The 17,832-nt window shown below is 45.2% G+C and overlaps 1 non-coding gene and 1 pseudogene across 2 annotated transcripts in view; both read left to right on the top strand.

The window, feature by feature from the left end:
• Window positions 1-17,832, top strand: part of LOC144138001 (fatty acid synthase-like) — an 82,006-nt pseudogene that overhangs the window by 31,348 nt on the left and 32,826 nt on the right. The window contains exons 10-16 of the transcript XR_013315797.1: window positions 451-680; window positions 4,666-4,869; window positions 5,498-5,755; window positions 8,951-9,167; window positions 9,825-10,079; window positions 11,437-11,604; window positions 15,789-17,013. The product of XR_013315797.1 is annotated as a fatty acid synthase-like (transcript). The remainder of the gene's footprint in view (window positions 1-450; window positions 681-4,665; window positions 4,870-5,497; window positions 5,756-8,950; window positions 9,168-9,824; window positions 10,080-11,436; window positions 11,605-15,788; window positions 17,014-17,832) is intronic.
• Trnar-ucu (transfer RNA arginine (anticodon UCU)) lies at window positions 6,312-6,383 on the top strand. Its single transcript has one exon. It is a non-coding gene; the product is annotated as a tRNA-Arg (tRNA).

Below are 17,832 nucleotides of genomic sequence, written 5' to 3'. Positions count from 1 at the left end.
CTCATTGCGCAGTCACAGCTAAGTACACAGGGAAGGAGCTTCTCGCATCACAGTTCGCCACCTAAGAAACCTGTGTAGGGGAATGGAAGGACTTTAATAAAAGCTAAAGAGGAATACATACATTGTGACACTGAAATTCAAATTTCGAGAGACATGGAGTAACGTTGGGTACGGTGAGCTTTGTTTGAAGTTAGAAAAAGGCCTCGGCCTCACATGAGATTTGCAACACTTTGCAATGAGTCACAAAACAAAAACAAGAAAAAATGCCCAAACGTTTTCGGTATACATTGTCCACTTCTAAATATTATGCATAATGTTACTACGAAATACATGCGAACGACAAAATGGCGACACTTTTAGACAAGGTAATGCTTCGGGAGCCTTCACTGGGGCGTTAAATTTGATGTGGAAACAAACTTTCACTTGTTCCTACTGCATTCCCACATACAGGACTAACGTGGGAAGAAACGGGCAAGCGTTGTCATGACGGCGTGGTCCCAGCCTGCCACAACGGCGAGGACTCGGTGACCGTGTCGGGTCCAGCCGACGCAGTTGCCAGACTGGTTGAAGAGCTGAAGGCGGAGAACGTGTTCGCACGGGAAGTGAACAGCCTTAACGTGGCCTTCCACAGTAAGGACACGCAGTGCACGGGGCCGCCTTTTCTAAAGGCGCTGCAGAAGGTATGTTGGGCTTGGCCAGTTAAGAATGGTCTGAGAATCATCAGCACCTGTGGCGCGAAAAAGCGAATGAGGGTTAAGAGAGTGCGAATAGTGCTCGAGAACTTAGAACTAACCGCATCAGGCATTAGGACAGGGATGTAACTAATCGTGATGACCTGTAGACACTACATGCCAAAAAGGGATTAGTTACTCTCGAACAGTTGAGGACCAGTGGCATTAACATGCTTGTAGTATAAAAAGAAGCGGTCCGAGGGACGTCTCTTAAATCGTGTGTTCGAGATTTTCTTAGGAACCGCAGCGACGAGGACCACTCCTACGCCCTCCCACCGTACGATTCCTACGGAGAATGTCTTAAAAGAAACAGACTTGAAAGGAGAACGCTACCCATTCCTCACATGGCACTAAACACCCACGATGCACGAACATTGCCACACAAATCAAGGTTGGCGCTTATGTTCCTAGACAGATTTAGAGAGGACTGTTTTCAATGTAACGAAAAAGCCACCCTTTTCCATACCATATGGAACTGCCACGGTATATGGCAAACCGGGAACAATACACCTAATTCACTAGAAACGTAGGAGGCGACTCTGGCCAGCGAGGCCTTGGAAGACCAGCGCCAGCTGATCGACAGGGCCCGGGCCGGGGCACAAGCTTCTGGGGCCCTGGAAAGAGGACTCCACCCAAGTTTCTTCCTTTACTCCCTTCCCCAACCTCAATAAAGACTTACTGAACTGAACTGTTCGAGAGTTTGGCGCTCGTTGAAGTTCCTCAGGTGGTCAAAATTATTTCGGAGCTCTCTGCTACGGCCTTACAGCTTCTGTCGTTTCGGCGCGTTAAACCCCACAATCAATCAATCAATCAATCAATCAATCAATCAATCAATCAATCAATCAATCAATCAATCAATCAATCAATCAATCAATCAATCAATCAATCAATCAATCAATCAATCAATCAATCAATAAATCAATCAATCAATCAATCAATCAATCAATCAATCAATAAATCAATCAGGTCTCTTAAAAGTAAAAATGTGCAAGCCGCGTTTGATTATGGATGCCGTAGGGGTCTCAAACTCACATAATTGAGCGGGCCGCAGTCACGAAATTTAGTTTCTCAAGGGCTGAGAGAGCGAATAAAGTTAAAACGAAGGGGGGTTAACAAAATGTCAGCTAGCGCTATTTGAAAGAAGTTATTCCTTTCCCCTATCTTGTAAATATGCCGGGTCATTTCTGAATAGAATTTGGCGTCAGGGCTCGAGAAACATATCGATACCGATCTCCAGGATGACGAAAATCTGAACCGGTTCTTAAATATGAAATATTTGTTCCATGGTGGTGCTTCAACACATGGTGACTGCATTGCGTGCGCTCTAATAAACAAATAAAATAAATGAACGAAGACACTCATGAGCGGGCCGAGCCGCGTGTTTGAGAATCCTGACGCACCCGAAGTCCTCCCCGCGATCGAATGTACCATATTTTGTGTCGTCAGTTCTAAAAATTTCTGTCTTGTATGTGATAAATCCTTTTAACAGACCTCTCCCCCTTTGTGGCACTTACGCTGCGATGAATTTGCTTATATGACATTGCTTACCACAAGATATTCGATTACTGGTTACTTACATGCCCTGGTCATACTGATTCTATCTGGTCACGGTGTTCAGGGGTTGCGACAGAAACCAGTACAATGAATAGATGGTATTCACTAAAAGTTTAGTGGGTGATTTTTTCGCTTGGCAACAGTATTCAACCGTCTATTAATAATTGCACTCGCATTATGTGATGGCGCTCTCCTTGCATTTGATAGCTTCGCATCACCTGAGAATAAAACCGCGGCTGTGAACGAAAGCGACACGGGGCACAAGGGGCCGACGTTGCGGTCGCCTGCGATCACTGATGTCTGCACAAGTGTCGTCTGATGCGTGGTTGTGTACAAAAATAAAATAATGATTTTGAAGAAATGCTTCAGAAGTACGGCGATTTAGATACGATGGTAGCGTAGAAGCCAGTGCATGTGATGCAGTCTCCGGAGCAGTGCCATGCTCGAACCGTTCGCACTCCCTAGTCGGCACAAGCACTGGCGCATTGCAACAGATCACTTCAGTTTGACTTCCGCATGGCAAATTTATAGGCAACAATATTTATGTTGTTGTCCTTGAACAGGGGAGTGAACGTAAAAGAGCGATGGGCTTGCAGCAGCTTACGCACACAACTTAGCCCATCACGGCGCAGTTGGGCTCCGAAGTTTTTACCGCGCTACCTATAGTCGCGCGACGACTTTAACCATGTATGGCCACAGGTAGATCGTAAGGTGCTGCACGGAACCGTATTTGGCGTCGATATATTCGCGTTCAGTGGGGAACGATTTGGAACACCAAACAGCTCTAGCTGTTGTCATGTACTGTGCTCCATCGGGCGCCAGCGCGGCCAAGTAGCCCTATCTCGTATGACCCCACGTAACACAGACATTGCAGCTTATACATGGCGGCACACATGCAAGGTCACCCGCACACGTGCCAAGCCAGTGAATACAACCTATAAGCCTGATGATCATTGTTATGCTGTGCGATCATGAAGCGAGCTGTAACCGTGTGATACTAACTTTACATTAACTACATTAACTTAGAAGACACACCTTCTAAACTAAAGGGCCTTCGCACTTACCGTCGCAACGGCCCTCTGTACGCTTCTGACCTTACACGCCGCGAAGGCACTAGCATCCGCCAGGCGTAGATTCTTTTCCTCCCTTGCGACCTTATTCTCCGTCATACTATGACCCGAACTGGCACGTCCCACTGTCTGGTGTGCGGCGCCTATTCTGAAGTGAACACACCCACTGGACTTGTGTTCGCGCCAGGCAATCTCCCCACTTTCTTTATCCACACCCATTTACACCCCACATTCCATACTCACGGCAAAGCTGGGCTGCTCCTCCACCGGATCTTTGCCCGATCCTCTGGCTTCGCCTCGCCGTGCACATTGTCCGCGTGCGGGGCCCTGATTCATGCGGATTACCTATTTAGACGCATTTAGGCCAAGCATAAGCTCATTTTCGGCAGCCCGGACATCGTTCGCTTCGAATAAAGTTTAATCTCTCCCTTTCTCTCTCGCCCTTATGCTCCTAATGTTCCACGGCACTACAGAAGTGGGTAATTGTGAAAGACGGTGAAGTTTCAAGGAAAGCACGAGTATTTAAAATTCTGTATTCACATTCCCGGAGTGGAAGCTTGGCGTTTTACTGAAAAACTTGAAAGCAAACTTAAATCAGCTCAACGGGCGATGGCACGAGTAACGATAGGAGTAACACTTACAGACAGGAAACGAGCTACCTAGATCAGAGAAGAAACTAGAGCATGAGATACCATAGTTAAAATTAGAAAAAGAAATGGATTTGGGCTGGCCACGTACTTAGGCGAAATGACAATTCGTGGACTACCAGGGTGATAGATTGAATACCGAGAGAGTGGTCCAGAAGAACGGGAAGGCCGATTACTCGATGTAAAGCCAAATGATGAAATTTTGGAGGCAACGCATGAACTCGAGCGGCGCGGAACGCGGGGAGGCCTTCGTCCTACAGTGGACCTAGCTGGCTGTTGATGATGATGATATTTGAATTACTACTATGTAGACTTGTGCGCAAAAAAATAGGCCTTAGAATATATATTATAGTCCGCAAGCACTATCAATGTCGGCCACAGGAAATGGCCGCGCGTGTCTGAAGCCTTTGTGTGCGCTCCGAAGCAAAACGAATGAACACGGAAGAAGGAACGTTAGTACAGCGAGAAAGAAAGAGGAAAGGTGATGGTACCACGCGTCACGGATACACGGAGGTGAGTGTTACCACCACCAGTGGGGAATGTGGCGCTGTGGATGGTATTTTCATCATTACTGAAGATTGGAAGTGTTTCAAAAGAAGATTGCGTATGAATATGACACTACCACTTATATTGCCCTGTCTCTTTCCTTCAAACATGAAACAGGTAATACCGGAGCCGAAGCTCCGCAGCGAGCACTGGATCAGCACTTCGGTGCCCGAACGTATGTGGGGGGATCCCATGGCTCGGAGCTGTTCACCCGAATATCTCACCTGCAACCTCATTTCGCCAGTTCTCTTCCACGAGGCGATGCAGCACGTGCCCAAGGACGCCATCTTGTTGGAGATCGCCCCCCACGGCCTCCTGCAGGTTAGAACTCACTCACTCACTCACTCACTCACTCACTCACTCACTCACTCACTCACTCACTCACTCACTCGACCAATCAATCAATCAATCAATCAATCAATCAATCAATCAATCAATCAATCAATCAATCAATCAATCAATCAATCAATCAATCAATCAATCAATCAATCAATCAATCAATCAATCAATCAATCAATAAAGAAAAATAAACAAATAAACAAATCAGTCAGTCACTGTTGATGGAGCCGGTGTTGTCAAGATTTAAAATCGTAGAGCCAAAAGAAGCAAGTGGATGTAAATAGAACCAACGGCGAAACATCGCTATCAATTACGGTTTTCCTTCCGCAATCAATCAATCAATCAATCAATCAATCAATCAATCAATCAATCAATCAATCAATCAATCAATCAATCAATCAATCAATAAAAAAATCAATCAATCAATCAATCAATCAATCAATCAATCAATCAATCAATCAATCAATCAACCGGCTGAGCTGGTGTAGTCGAGATTTTACAGCTTAGAGCCGAAAAAGCAACTACATGCAAAAGAAACCGAAATGAAGCATCACTGTCAATTTCTGTTGCCATCACCGTTGTTAGTTACCAGAAGCCGAATTTTTCGCAGGCCGTTTTACGGCGTGCACTAGGCCCCGGCTCCACCACCCTGGGCTTGATGAAGCGTGATTGTGACAACCTCGAGTACTTCTTGAGCTCACTGGGAAAACTTCACATCCTTGGCATAAAGATGGATCTGTCTGCGCTGTATCTGCAAGTGCGGTGGCCCGTGCCGCGTGGTACGCCCAACATCTCGCACCTTGTCAGCTGGGACCACTCGCACAGCTGGAGAGTTATCAAATGGAACGACATTGATGAAGCGCAGCAGGTATGGCAAATCTAACTTGGGAACTTCCCTTGGCTTGCGTGTAATCTGCCGTGCATAAGCGAAACCTTAGACAGTGAAATGATTGTGTGTGCATTGGTGTTGGTGCTATAAGGGACTGAAACGCAGCGCTACAAGTTTAACAGCTTGATAATACAAAATGCCAGCATGCATAATTGAATGCCTGAAGTCTATCTGTAAGTATATTTTTATCCATCTTTGTGTATATAACCTAAACATCAATTTTCTGATAAATAATTTGAGAGACAACAAAAAATGTTTACGGTATTGATGTTCACAAAATTTCTGGAGCGAAATGAGTCCTGCTTCAATTCGAGTTATATTTTATTGATGTGCCATTCGGAAATCGGACTGTTGTTATAACCGGTTTACATTACACATATATACAGAAAGAAAGCCGGCAGTCTACAACGCCCGGGGATTGAACAGAACGTCCCCTTCTCCTCGTGTAGTTTGAGTGGCGCTGCCTACCACCCTCAAGCGTCAGATACAGTTGTAGTAAATATAAATACCCCAGAAAGTGAAGGAGAACACAGTCGCCCAGATAGCCGAATTGGTAAGGCATTCGAGTTCTAATCGAAAGGCGTGGGTTCGGTCCCCACTCTGGGCGCGTGTTTTTCTTTCTTACTTTCTTACGTAATTAATAATAATAAAAGTAATGTAACTTCACTAACGGTAAAAAAATAGTCATTCCCCTATGCCTTCTTTGGCGTTGTAGACTGCCGGGGCAATTCTTTCTGTATTTCCTAACGAGCCCCTATTTCCAAACCATATATATATATATATATATATATATATATATATATATATATACATATATAGATATATAAGGTTAGTAGAGACAGAGACACACGAGAAATGAGTAGAAAATAAAAATAAGTTTACTGACGTTTCAGGAAGAGGACTTCCTTTCTTCAGAGTACCTTACTTCAAGTATATATATATATATATATATATATATATATATTGTAAGCGCGAATCCTACATGTCCCGTCATCAGGCCATAGGTCAGTATTATGACTGGCCAATACCGCCTTCGTGTTTCGTTGTCGTCGCTGCATTGTGTGCGTCCATCATCACCTCATTGCTCGTCGTCTTTCTGGGCCGCGCCATCATCGCCATCGTGATTCATCGTGTTCTGGCCAGGGTTCCGCTCGTCGAATAAACGTCTTCCCCCAAGTATCCTGGCATTGCCTCTCAATATATATATAAGAAAAGAAAGCTTTGAACACGGTAAAAGCACGTGCTTTTACCTTGTTCAAAGTTTTCTTTTCTTGTGTTCTCTACCATCTTCAAAAGTTCAACTGCTCCCTATATATATATATATATATATATATATATATATATGTAAGGCCGATGGTAGGCGAAGGCAGACCAGTACGCGCAAACCGCTTTATTCGCAGGCCGAGCTGCAAGGCGGCAAGATGGCGACCGAACCAGGTTACTGATGATGATAGTTCGAGAAGGTAGAAGAATCGGTGATGATGAGTATATACAGAGATGAAGAAGCCGTGGCTGCAACGAGGCGCCAGTGATGATTGCATTCCACTGGGACATTGCATTCAGCGCTCCGAAATTCCACAAACGAGGCTACCACTGGTCGCACAATATATATATATATATATATATATATATATATATATATATATATATATATATATATATATATATATATATCTATTTATATATATATATATATATATATATATATATATATATATATATATATATATATATATATATATATATATATATATATATATATATATATATATATATATATATATATATATATATATATATATATATATATATATATATATATATATATATATTTATATAAAGCTACGAAATTTTGTTACTTCACTGAAAAGCCCAGTCCAAAAGATACGAACTTTATAACAGTAAGAGAACTTTGAGGAAACGATCGTCTGACTGGCCTGTTGGACTGATCGCGGGAAGGGATATCTGTCGGGAGCTGCCACGTGTACCGTATCTTTACAGCACCGGCAGCGGTGGCTCGGCGGCTAATTGGATGTGCTACAGTCTTATTGGATGTGCTACAGTGCTAATTGGATGTGAACCATGGACGCTGGTTCAATCCCGGCCGCAGTGGAGGCCTATTAGATGAAGTCGACAAGCGAAAACGCCCGTGTGTCGAGATTTTAGCGCATGTTAAAGATCCACAGCTGGTCGGAAATAACCCGGAGCTTTCCACTTTGACGCGCCTCATACCCGAGGTGTAGCTTGGGCGCGTAAACCCACAAAATTTGAAATTTCGTTTTTGATTGGTGATCTTTAGAGTGGACGTTTTACCCCACTTAAAGTACACATACTTGCATTACCGTCAGCGTACAGTTTAAATATTTCGTGAAAGTTCAGTGACATTGGGGTGTGATTGTCGCCCTGTAAGCGGTCAGGGTTAGTACCGCCAACATATCAAGCGCCACAGCTCACAGAGCGTGATAGTTTTTTGCTCTTTAAATTGGGACGCGGGTGAAAGTACCCACGCTTTCGGTTCTTTACTACAATCACAGGCGATGCGGCCGCGCCAAAGATTCCAGTAGGCAAATTTTACTATAAAGCCGATGGTCGTGCTTTACGTGAATTCGGCAAGTGATGACTCTGCGGGTACAAACGAGGCGTGACAATGAGCATTGAGCGCTTGCCCTGTTGTCTCGCCCAACTCAAACTTGATAGATTTGAACTTTCTAGGCGGTACGTTCTCCCTGTAGCTCCATGAAACTGTCCAAAAACGCGGAAGGATATTTCCGTTATAAAATTACGACTTCTTTACGCCTTTTCTCCTTATTCGGTCACACTAGTCCTAAATAGACCGGTACGTGCGTTGTGCCTGTACAGGCCTCCACCGGTTATCCGCCCACAAAAGTTCCCCCAGGTGTCGTTCCCATTCTATAAAGAAAATAGCGCTGCCAATTTTATAATTTTCGAATGTGTTTTTTTACATATTGTAGCTGCCTATGCTTGGTTCTCGTTGTCCACAAAAAATCAATCTGAGAAACTGTGCTTCTGTCTCTTCTACCTTGAACTTTTGTTTTTTGGTCACTGTATTGAAACAATAACCTTACGGGACTTTTAGCACTTGTCGATGCCAACGCCACGTATGTGGAAACACTGCAAGGGTGATTGCTGTACCCGATTTTTAATGCTGAACAGGTGTCGGAAGAGGTCATAGAGGTTGACCTAGAGAAGAACGAGGGAGACGCATACCTGGCGGGTCACCAGCTGGAAGACCGTGTCGTCTTTCCTGCTGCTGGGTACATGGTATTGGCGTGGAAATCTCTTACAAAACGTTCCACAAAGCCTTTCGACCAGATCCCTGTAATCTTCGAGGACGTCACTTTCCACCGGGCTACTATGCTGCCCAGAAGTGGTAAGTGGCTGCTGGCTTGACCAATGCGTTTGATCCTTAATGCCTATCAACTGAAGGTAAGAACAGTGTAGTACACCAGTGATGACATTAAAGAACTAGCCTTGAATATGACTTACAGTTATATTCACTTGTACTGTATTCTTTCGTCTTCGTTGAAATTTCGGATAATCCTGGTTCTGACAGGCACAATAGTCCTGAATTGATGTGCTGTTTTTTGCTAAAAAATTGCCTATATAATTATACAGTGCAACTGTGTTGGCGAACAAAGTAGTTCGTTCTAAAAGTGTCTTGCGCTCTATACAACATAAGGACTGTACTGTTAGCGTAGAAACTTTAATGCCAACTGGGATCAGCCACATCGTCTTGGCAGAGATCATGCATTGCTACACCGAACAACTGGACTCCACCGTCTAAAAGCTGCGTTATGGGCAAGGAAGCGTGTGTTATTTTACCAGTGAGAAGAACTTCACGGACAAGGGAAGGGATTAGGGAGAGGTTAACAAAGTTCCTCTTTGATGCTTGGCTACGTTTTTAATTTTTGCTGCGCACATTTTTCTTTCCATAGACGGGCCCAAGCAATTTTGTTCGTAAAAACCTGCAGAACAGAAGAATCCGGCCACCGTTACACGGCTAACAGTCCCTTTGTACATTGGACAGGCACTGTCCGCTTCACTGTTCAGATCTTGAAAGGTTCGGGCGCATTCGAGATCTACGAGGCAGGAGCTGTGGAAGCCAGTGGCAAGGTACGAGTGGCTGAACCCGGTGAAAAGGTGCTCTATCAAGAACCCCCGGTCACATCAGCTGAGGCGGCGTCGTACGAACTTGACCGCGATGATATCTACAAGGATTTTGGACTTCGGGGACTTGTCTTCACCGACAGATTCCGGGGAATTCTCAAGGCTGACATTCAAAGTGAGTCTTTATTCTCTGTTTAACTTTGCCCCTGACAAAAATAACTTTTTTCATGTTGTGACTTGACCTCGCCATCGTCACAGTCTGCCTGCCGGTGTCTGGTGAAGGACAATTGCTTCTGTCGCAGTTTTCAAAGCCCTTCTATTCTGCGGGATCATAATTCTTTCGTTATTCGGGCAGGGCTGTGTAATTAAGCAAGTGGGCATAATTACAAGTATGGCGCAGTTGTTGCGACACCTCACAAGGTGGTAAATTTGCATTTGCAAGATACAAAAAGGACAGTGAAAGGTTTTTGGATAGTTTGTGAACAACGACAGCAGAGCACCTTGCGTCTTTTTAGGCACTTTTCGTCTCTCTCAAGCAACACACAAGTGGGTTTTAAGCATTGACTGCAATACCTCAAGAAGCCGTACATCTAAGACTTACCTTGCCGATTTACACAAATTTTTAACAAGAACTAGCGTTCAGAAGTGCTGTTTCTCTTTTAATGGTTTGATGGCGTCTGACGAATACTGTTAACTGTGCAGGGAAGAATTAAGACTTTCTTGCAAGTTTTATTTTGCACCTACTCAACTATAAAACAATAAGTAAACGAGAAGTCATGTCACAGCTTCAATTGGGGAGCCAGGAAAGCCCATTTACAGCTCTATGGACGTTGACTTAGACAGTGGAATAATTCAATTGATGAATTTTAAATTGGACGTCCCAATGGCGCGGTAATTGATAATGCACCTGCCCGCGTTCTTGTTGGCTCACATTGTAGGAATATTTCAACAGCACCTAAGAGGTGGTTGCATGCCCGAAACGGTGACGCAACTGACCAAGGCATCACCATATATTGTTACATAGCCATTGCTTTTCATAATGCCTCGTCGTCATAGGTGGTTATAGTAGCAGCGCTAAGTAAGCACTGCAATTCAGTGAAGTCCAGTTATCAATTGGTGCAGCGAACGGTTTATTTTATAAATATTTCAGACTGGCATTGCAGTAGGCTTTCAACTAATTGCGCAATTTGTTTTTTTTTGTGGGACATTTGGGGACGTCCTTATTGTCAAGCTGACAAGAGGCTACCCCTAAGTTGAATAAATTTGTCGTGGAATGTTATCTTGTTTTAAACATGGGTGCGTTCCAGAAGTGCTCAGACATACAATTAACTGCAAATAACCGACCGTCACTGGCCAATGTGGCACCTCCTAAACACATTGTATACCTGTAGACTAACAAAAGCAGCGTTTTGTGCGGGCATCTGCCTACTCTGCACCAGACAGTCCTGTAGTGGCGTGCATGAGTCGTTCCTCCTTCCTTGTGTTCTTCAGCCGTGATGAACGACGTTTGTCTTTCGGTGTTTCATGTGCAGATCTCCACGGCAAGCTGAAGTGGGAGGAAAACTGGGTCACCTTTCTCGACAGCATGCTACAGTTCCCTCTACTTGGGGATCTAAAGCGTGCTTTCAGGCTGCCACTTGGGATTCGGTCCTGCAGGATAGACACGGCAGCTCACAACCAGGTGGCAAAGAAAGACACAGGTGGGTTCCCCGTCGCATTGATACGCATGTCTCACTTGTATAGGCTATCGAAGTCAAGGACTGGCCAGAAGTGTCTCCTGGCTTTACAGTATACACTAAGATCTTCGTTGGCGGCGTCCATAGTATGGCCAATGCGAGCACTTTCTCGGAATGTAGATCAATGCTGTAAAATGGTAGGCTTCCTCGAATACATCACTTTATCAAGGATGAAAGGCGCAGTAAGGAATTTTTTGGCGTAAGTAATAAACAGCAAAATCATGTTTAAAAACACATTTGTGGGCGAATCTACTTTTACTGGCATCAAATTCTTCAAGGCTTGAGAACTTCGTTCTGGGAATGTAGTTTTCAGTGTAAAAGCAGGGTATCACCACTAGGATGATGGCCAGGACTGTATTATGATTGAGTCACAAGTTTACCCACCGAGCAGTTTAAGAACAGAATGGTCGTGTTTGCCGTGTGCGTGAACGCATTACCAAAGTACGATGCTACATCCGTTCTCATGGGCCTGCCATTAGCAGCTGTTTTAGCTACAGACCACAATTTTCAGATGGGCACGCGTTTGTGATTCTTACTGAGCACTACCACTCTTTAGTCACTGTTAGTCACGCCGTTTGGGATGCAGCCCAATGTATCCAAGTACATTGACTCTAAATGATCCAGAACAGCTGCGTCCGTTTTGTGCTTACTAACTATAATGAAACAGCCAGCATAACAGCAATGACATGTAGTCCTAACCTGCCATCTCTAGCATCTCGACGCAAAATATTTCGCACCAGCCTGTTTAATAAAATATTTCACCATCTAATCCTGCGTGATGAGCCCATTTTACCTCCACAGTATACATCAGTTCATTTAGATCATGCTCACAAAGTAGCAGTGCCATCAGGCCGAACCGACATTTTTTTTCAGTCGTACATACCTCGTACATCCTTTGATTAATCGAGCAACCTTCCCGCGCTGACGGCCACCACCCAAGATCACCAACTATTTAAAAACGCCATTGATAATATTGTCACGTGGATATCGGTCAAGCCGTAATCCCCTGCGTACACCAAAGAGTACAGACAGCAAGGGTATTCTCGTGGCGAGTCTCAGCGAAGATCAGTCTGGCACGCGAGCACAGGGTCCACACATTTACGCCGACGTCTTCGAACAACTGGCTGGCCAAGTAGCATGGAACGTATCCCTCACTGGGGATTGTACCCTGCACGGCGATCACACACACCACAAGCAGGGGATCGCAGCTGTAGGTACGCGGCGCCGTACCTACAGCTGCTCAAGAAAGACAAAGATCAACTGAACGCGATCCTCCGCAAAGCAACAAAGGTGGCGCTGGGTATCCCGCGCCACTCGTCCACCGAGAAGCTGTTAGGCATGGCCAAACACAACACGGTGGAAGAGTTGGTAGAAGCTCATCTGTCTACCCAGAGAGTGCGGCTCAGCCAAACCTCGGCGGGCCGAATGGTACTGGCCAAGCTGGGCTGGCAAGAGGCCGACCACAAGGAAATGGGACCTTTGCCCAAACTTTGGTCTCAGAAAATCGAGAGCAAACCCCTGCCCAAAAACATGACACCGGGTCGCAACGACGGGCGCAGAAAGGCCAGGGTCAAGGCCCTCATCGAAACGCTGAGACAAGCGGAAGAACAAGAAGGTGGAACGGGGATCACCCTCTACACGGACGCCTCTCTACCCAAGTTTTCGACACGAGCCGCGATCTCGGTCACGACGAAAGACGCTGTGGTGGCGTGCGCATCTGTCAAAACGGCGTTCCCGGAAGAAGCGGAAGAGGCGGCAATAGCCTTGGCGCTCACGTTGCCTAACGCGAGCAAAATAATCACAGACTCGCAAAAAGCGTATGCCAGCTATAGAAAAGGGCAGGTGTCTCTGACGGCACTCAGAATACTAGAGGGAGGAATACGCCGCATACTCGAGCAGAAAGTCGAACTTATATGGACACCGGCTCACTCAGGGCTGGAGGGCAACGAACTCGCCCACCAGCTTGCCCGAGAACTTGAACACCGGGCAGACGAGCACGAGCCGCAGGCCATAACGACCTACAAGGAGATCACCAGCCACTACAGTGAACGCAGACGGCGGTACCCTGACCCGCACAAGTCGCTCAGCAGAACACAGCAAACGATCTATCGCCAAATACAAGCAGGATCCTTCCCGCACCCCTATCTCCAAAGCAGAATGTACCCCGAGATATACGAGAAAGAGTGTAGATTCTGCGGGAAATTGGGCGCGCTCCGGCACGTCTTCGGAGAGTGCGATTTCATCGAGGCAATTCCTCCACCCCTTACCCAACCCTCAATCACCCTTCCCACACCATTTAACGAGCGATGGGAGACCTTGCTAACCAGCCCCGCCTTGGAAGACCAGCTCGTCCTGATCTCCAGGGGCCAGGCAGCCGCGGTAGCATATGGGTCCCGTGAAGAGGGAACCACCCCATCCGGCACGTAGTCGCCGCAATTTTGTGTGGCTAAATAAAGTTGTTCTCTCTCTCTATTGACTGATATCCGCGTGACAATATTGTATAAGCAGGAATAATTTTTAAAGACGATAGTCTTTCTTGGGCTCCTTAAACCCAGAAATTTTGGTCTGTCTGTATGTCTGTATGTCTGTCCGTCTGTCTGTCTGTGACTCGATTCAGCCACCCGGCCAAAGCAAAACAATGCCTGCCCATTAGTCTTATATAGTCACAGCTAAGTCTACCCGTCTATGTCCGGTGTAAGGTTCATACTTGTCAACATTGTTGAAGAAGAACAAGACATTACGCAAATATGAGACAGCAAATCAATACAGAAGTGATATTTGCAGTGTTCCTTTATAAAAAAATCAAACATGCTTGCTGTTGCGAAATTAAATACTTCATCAACTGCAGAAAAAGAATTCCCTTCGCCGTCGCCTACTGTCGCCCGCGCCACTATAGCTTCTTGCGCCATTTTAAGAAATCAACCGGCAACAGTTACGCAAGGTTCCACTAGATAGGTTCCACGTTCTGCTTGCAACGCACGTGGAGTAGGGAAACGCGGTTCTATAAACGTTGAAGTAGGGCGCCTCGATTAACGCGCGTCTCCGCCGTACAGCAGCGTTCGCATCGAGACACCCGGTTTGGAGCAGTATAACGCGGGAAATTTAAAATGATTTAAGCAAACCTTTGGCGTCTTTACCTTGGGAGGAGCGCGATGCAAGAGGAACAACATGAGAGGTGAGCGGCAAAGCGAAGGGAGGCATTTACTTCGCAATAGCCGATAAAGACTATCGTCTTTTGACGACATTTGCAACGAAAGGAGCAGATACGCGGCCAATTTTTGTGTCGTAGAATGCACTGCTTATGTCCTGTTCTGTTCAGTTCTGTGTGTAAACCACTCCCCTCTGCAAAGCGATATGGTACTGAGGGGTTCAATAAATAAATAAATAAATAAATAAATAAATAAATAAATAAATAAATAAATAAATAAATAAATAAATAAAAATAAATAAATGAATAAACATATAAATGAATAAATAAACAAACAAACAAACAAACAAACAATGGTTGCTGAGGAACACTTTAGGCATGATGGTGTTTGCTGAGAAAAGCCACAATCATTTGGTTGTGACACTTTACGTCGGCTTTGATGTTAGGCTTGGCTAATGTTCATCTCGATGATTGCATACTGTTGACTAAGATTTGTGATGCAAAAGTGCTACACCCAGATTCCATCACTTGTAACGAAACAGAAAGAGTTGTAGAGTTACCTCATGGTGAATGAGTATATGTAAGAACAATCTTAACCCTGCTCCGGACGCTTCTCTTCAGTAGCAGGATGAAAGGGATCTTAATGTGTCTGTATGTCACTTTTCTATGCGAAAAGGAGTAAATTAATAGTAATGCTCACCCAAGTGCTCCCGCAAGTGAGTACCATGACATATCACAGTATGTGCTATTCCAAATACCGCGACAGTTTACATCATGTTAGTTTATATCCTTTCTTCTTCATTTTACCGAATATTGGGCTGCAGTCCCATTATTAGTCCAGGAAAGTTTATCGAGGGGTGTGACGTTTTGTTCATTACTGCAAAACAAGTCAATGCCTTTCCTGGGAACATAATAGTTCGAGTACGACTACCTCGCAGCTGTGTTGCCTAAGCGGATGTCTGTCAACATTTTCTTCATTCCCCCCTCTCCGTTTCCGCAGGTGTGGACCTTGTTTACAGTGACGACCTCAAAACCTGCCGCGCCGGAGGCGTCGTCATTGAGGACGTCAAATGCAGTGCTGTGGAAAGACGCCCCGTGCAGCAAACACCTCAGCTCGAATATTACCAGTTCCAGCCGTATATTGATGACGAGATCGCTATGCGTGCACGAGAGGCAGACTTGAGCGAGTACATCGCAATGTGCTCCGCCGTCACTCGCCGTTTGATTGAGTCGTGCTGTGATGAAATTGCAGAAATATCTGACGTAATACCGACACTTCCAGCGATCCCACAGAATGTACTTGGTCAGTACCTAGGAAACCATAGCGAGAAACGTGGCCTTTTAAAGTTGCTATGGACAGTGCAGCAAAACTGCATCGGTTCAGTTTCTTCCGTAGTTGAAAGTATTCAATCTGCGCTGAATGTCGACAAACAAGAATTGCAGCAAGATATAATGAACACAGCTCTATTTGAGGAGGACCCTCTAAGGCTGCTCCTTGATGTCGTAGTCGAGAACACGAGTTTCAAGACGATTCGAGTATTGGAGCTCGCGGCTAAAAGCAGCGCCATACTCGCTGCACCTTGGGTCTCTTCAGTGCTTTCGTTGTCTAATGTTCAGCTAAAAACCGATTACACAATTGCACACCCTTCTAGGAAAGACTTGGGTCCAGGGCAAATTCCTGATGGCGCTTCAATCATGTTTTGGGATGCTGAATCGTTCAGCATGAAAGGATTGCCCGAAGCCGACTTGATTGTTGCGTGTGGCCTCCACTTGGCTGGCAAGACTCTTGATGCTCTTGCGAAAGAACTTTCCTCGTTCTGCAAGGAGAACAGCTTTTTTCTTCTTGCCCTACGGACGGACCTAACCCCGGCCGAGGTGTTCCTGTCGAGAGTAACCGAATTTCCATTTTCTGTTCACCCTAAGGAGACTGTGGAGAAAACATTCCACGAGCACGGATTTTGCATTTTGGCCCTCAAGTCTAACGTTTTCTCCACGCTCTTTTTGTTTCGCAAAAGAGCCTTTACTAAACATCTAGAGAAACACGATGTCGTGTTGGTGACCACTGAGCAGTTCAACTGGGTTGAAACGCTCAAGGAAAAAGTCAGGGAGTGTGAAGGCGAACCCAACGGAAGAAAAGTTTGGTTGGTTGCTCAAGATGGTGGCTCGAGTGGCATCGTGGGTTTCACAAACTGCTTGCTAAGGGAGAAAGGTGCAACTCACGTCAGGTACGCAGACTTTTTATTCGGGTGTTACAGGGTGCGTGATGCACCTCGTTTAGGATCTGTGATCGAACTGGTTACAAAAATGGCTGAGGTTTAACACTTCTAAACTTAGTGATCACGAGCAAAATGAAATGTGCACAGTGTTTCGCGAAAGTTTGGTTTCTTTAAAGGGGCCATGAAGAAAAAAAATGCAAGTTTGGTTCATTCAAAAGATTGCCTCGTTAGAATCATGCTGACATCAATTTTAACTTAAACTTCACTCAAGTAAGCTGTATAATAACAAAAAAGGGAATGGCCATGCGACCCCCTAGCTCATTTCCCGCAACAGAACCTATGATGTAATACGCGCCAGCTATGCGATTGGCTGACGCCGGAAAAAGCAAACAAAAATTAGGCAGAACGATAAGCTTGCCGAACGAGCTATCTGTGCTTTAATGTAAGGCACATTATTTTTAAATTAGTAACAATGGTGGGACAAACAGTGGAAGTTACGAAAGCTCACGTAAACATAGAAGTACTGATGCGTACTGCTGTTGGTACTGCGCGCAATATACTTCGTTTAGATGCACGGCACTTCGGGGCTTTGGGGTTCTCTCAGACAACACTGGCCGATTTACGCAAGCGACGGTTTCTTACGTGACCATATTGGTCGAGCGAGCACCATGTTTAACAAAAAGATTAGTTTCCCCGTGAGCAAAAAAAGCCAGTTTTAAATACGTTCGCAAACAACTAAAGGCAGAAAATGGCTTGCCACGGTGTGGTGGCGCCATGTAGCTTGACTAACAGTGAGCAAGTCTCCGCAAAACACCAAGTTTAGCTGAA

This window comes from Haemaphysalis longicornis, unplaced genomic scaffold (genome assembly GCF_048455015.1).
Source record: "Haemaphysalis longicornis isolate Haplotype H1 unplaced genomic scaffold, Haemaphysalis longicornis Haplotype H1 scaffold_5, whole genome shotgun sequence".
Lineage (NCBI taxonomy): Eukaryota > Metazoa > Arthropoda > Arachnida > Ixodida > Ixodidae > Haemaphysalis > Haemaphysalis longicornis.
The sequence above is the reverse complement of the archived record's forward strand: the minus strand, read 5'-3'. Positions and strand labels throughout refer to the sequence as shown.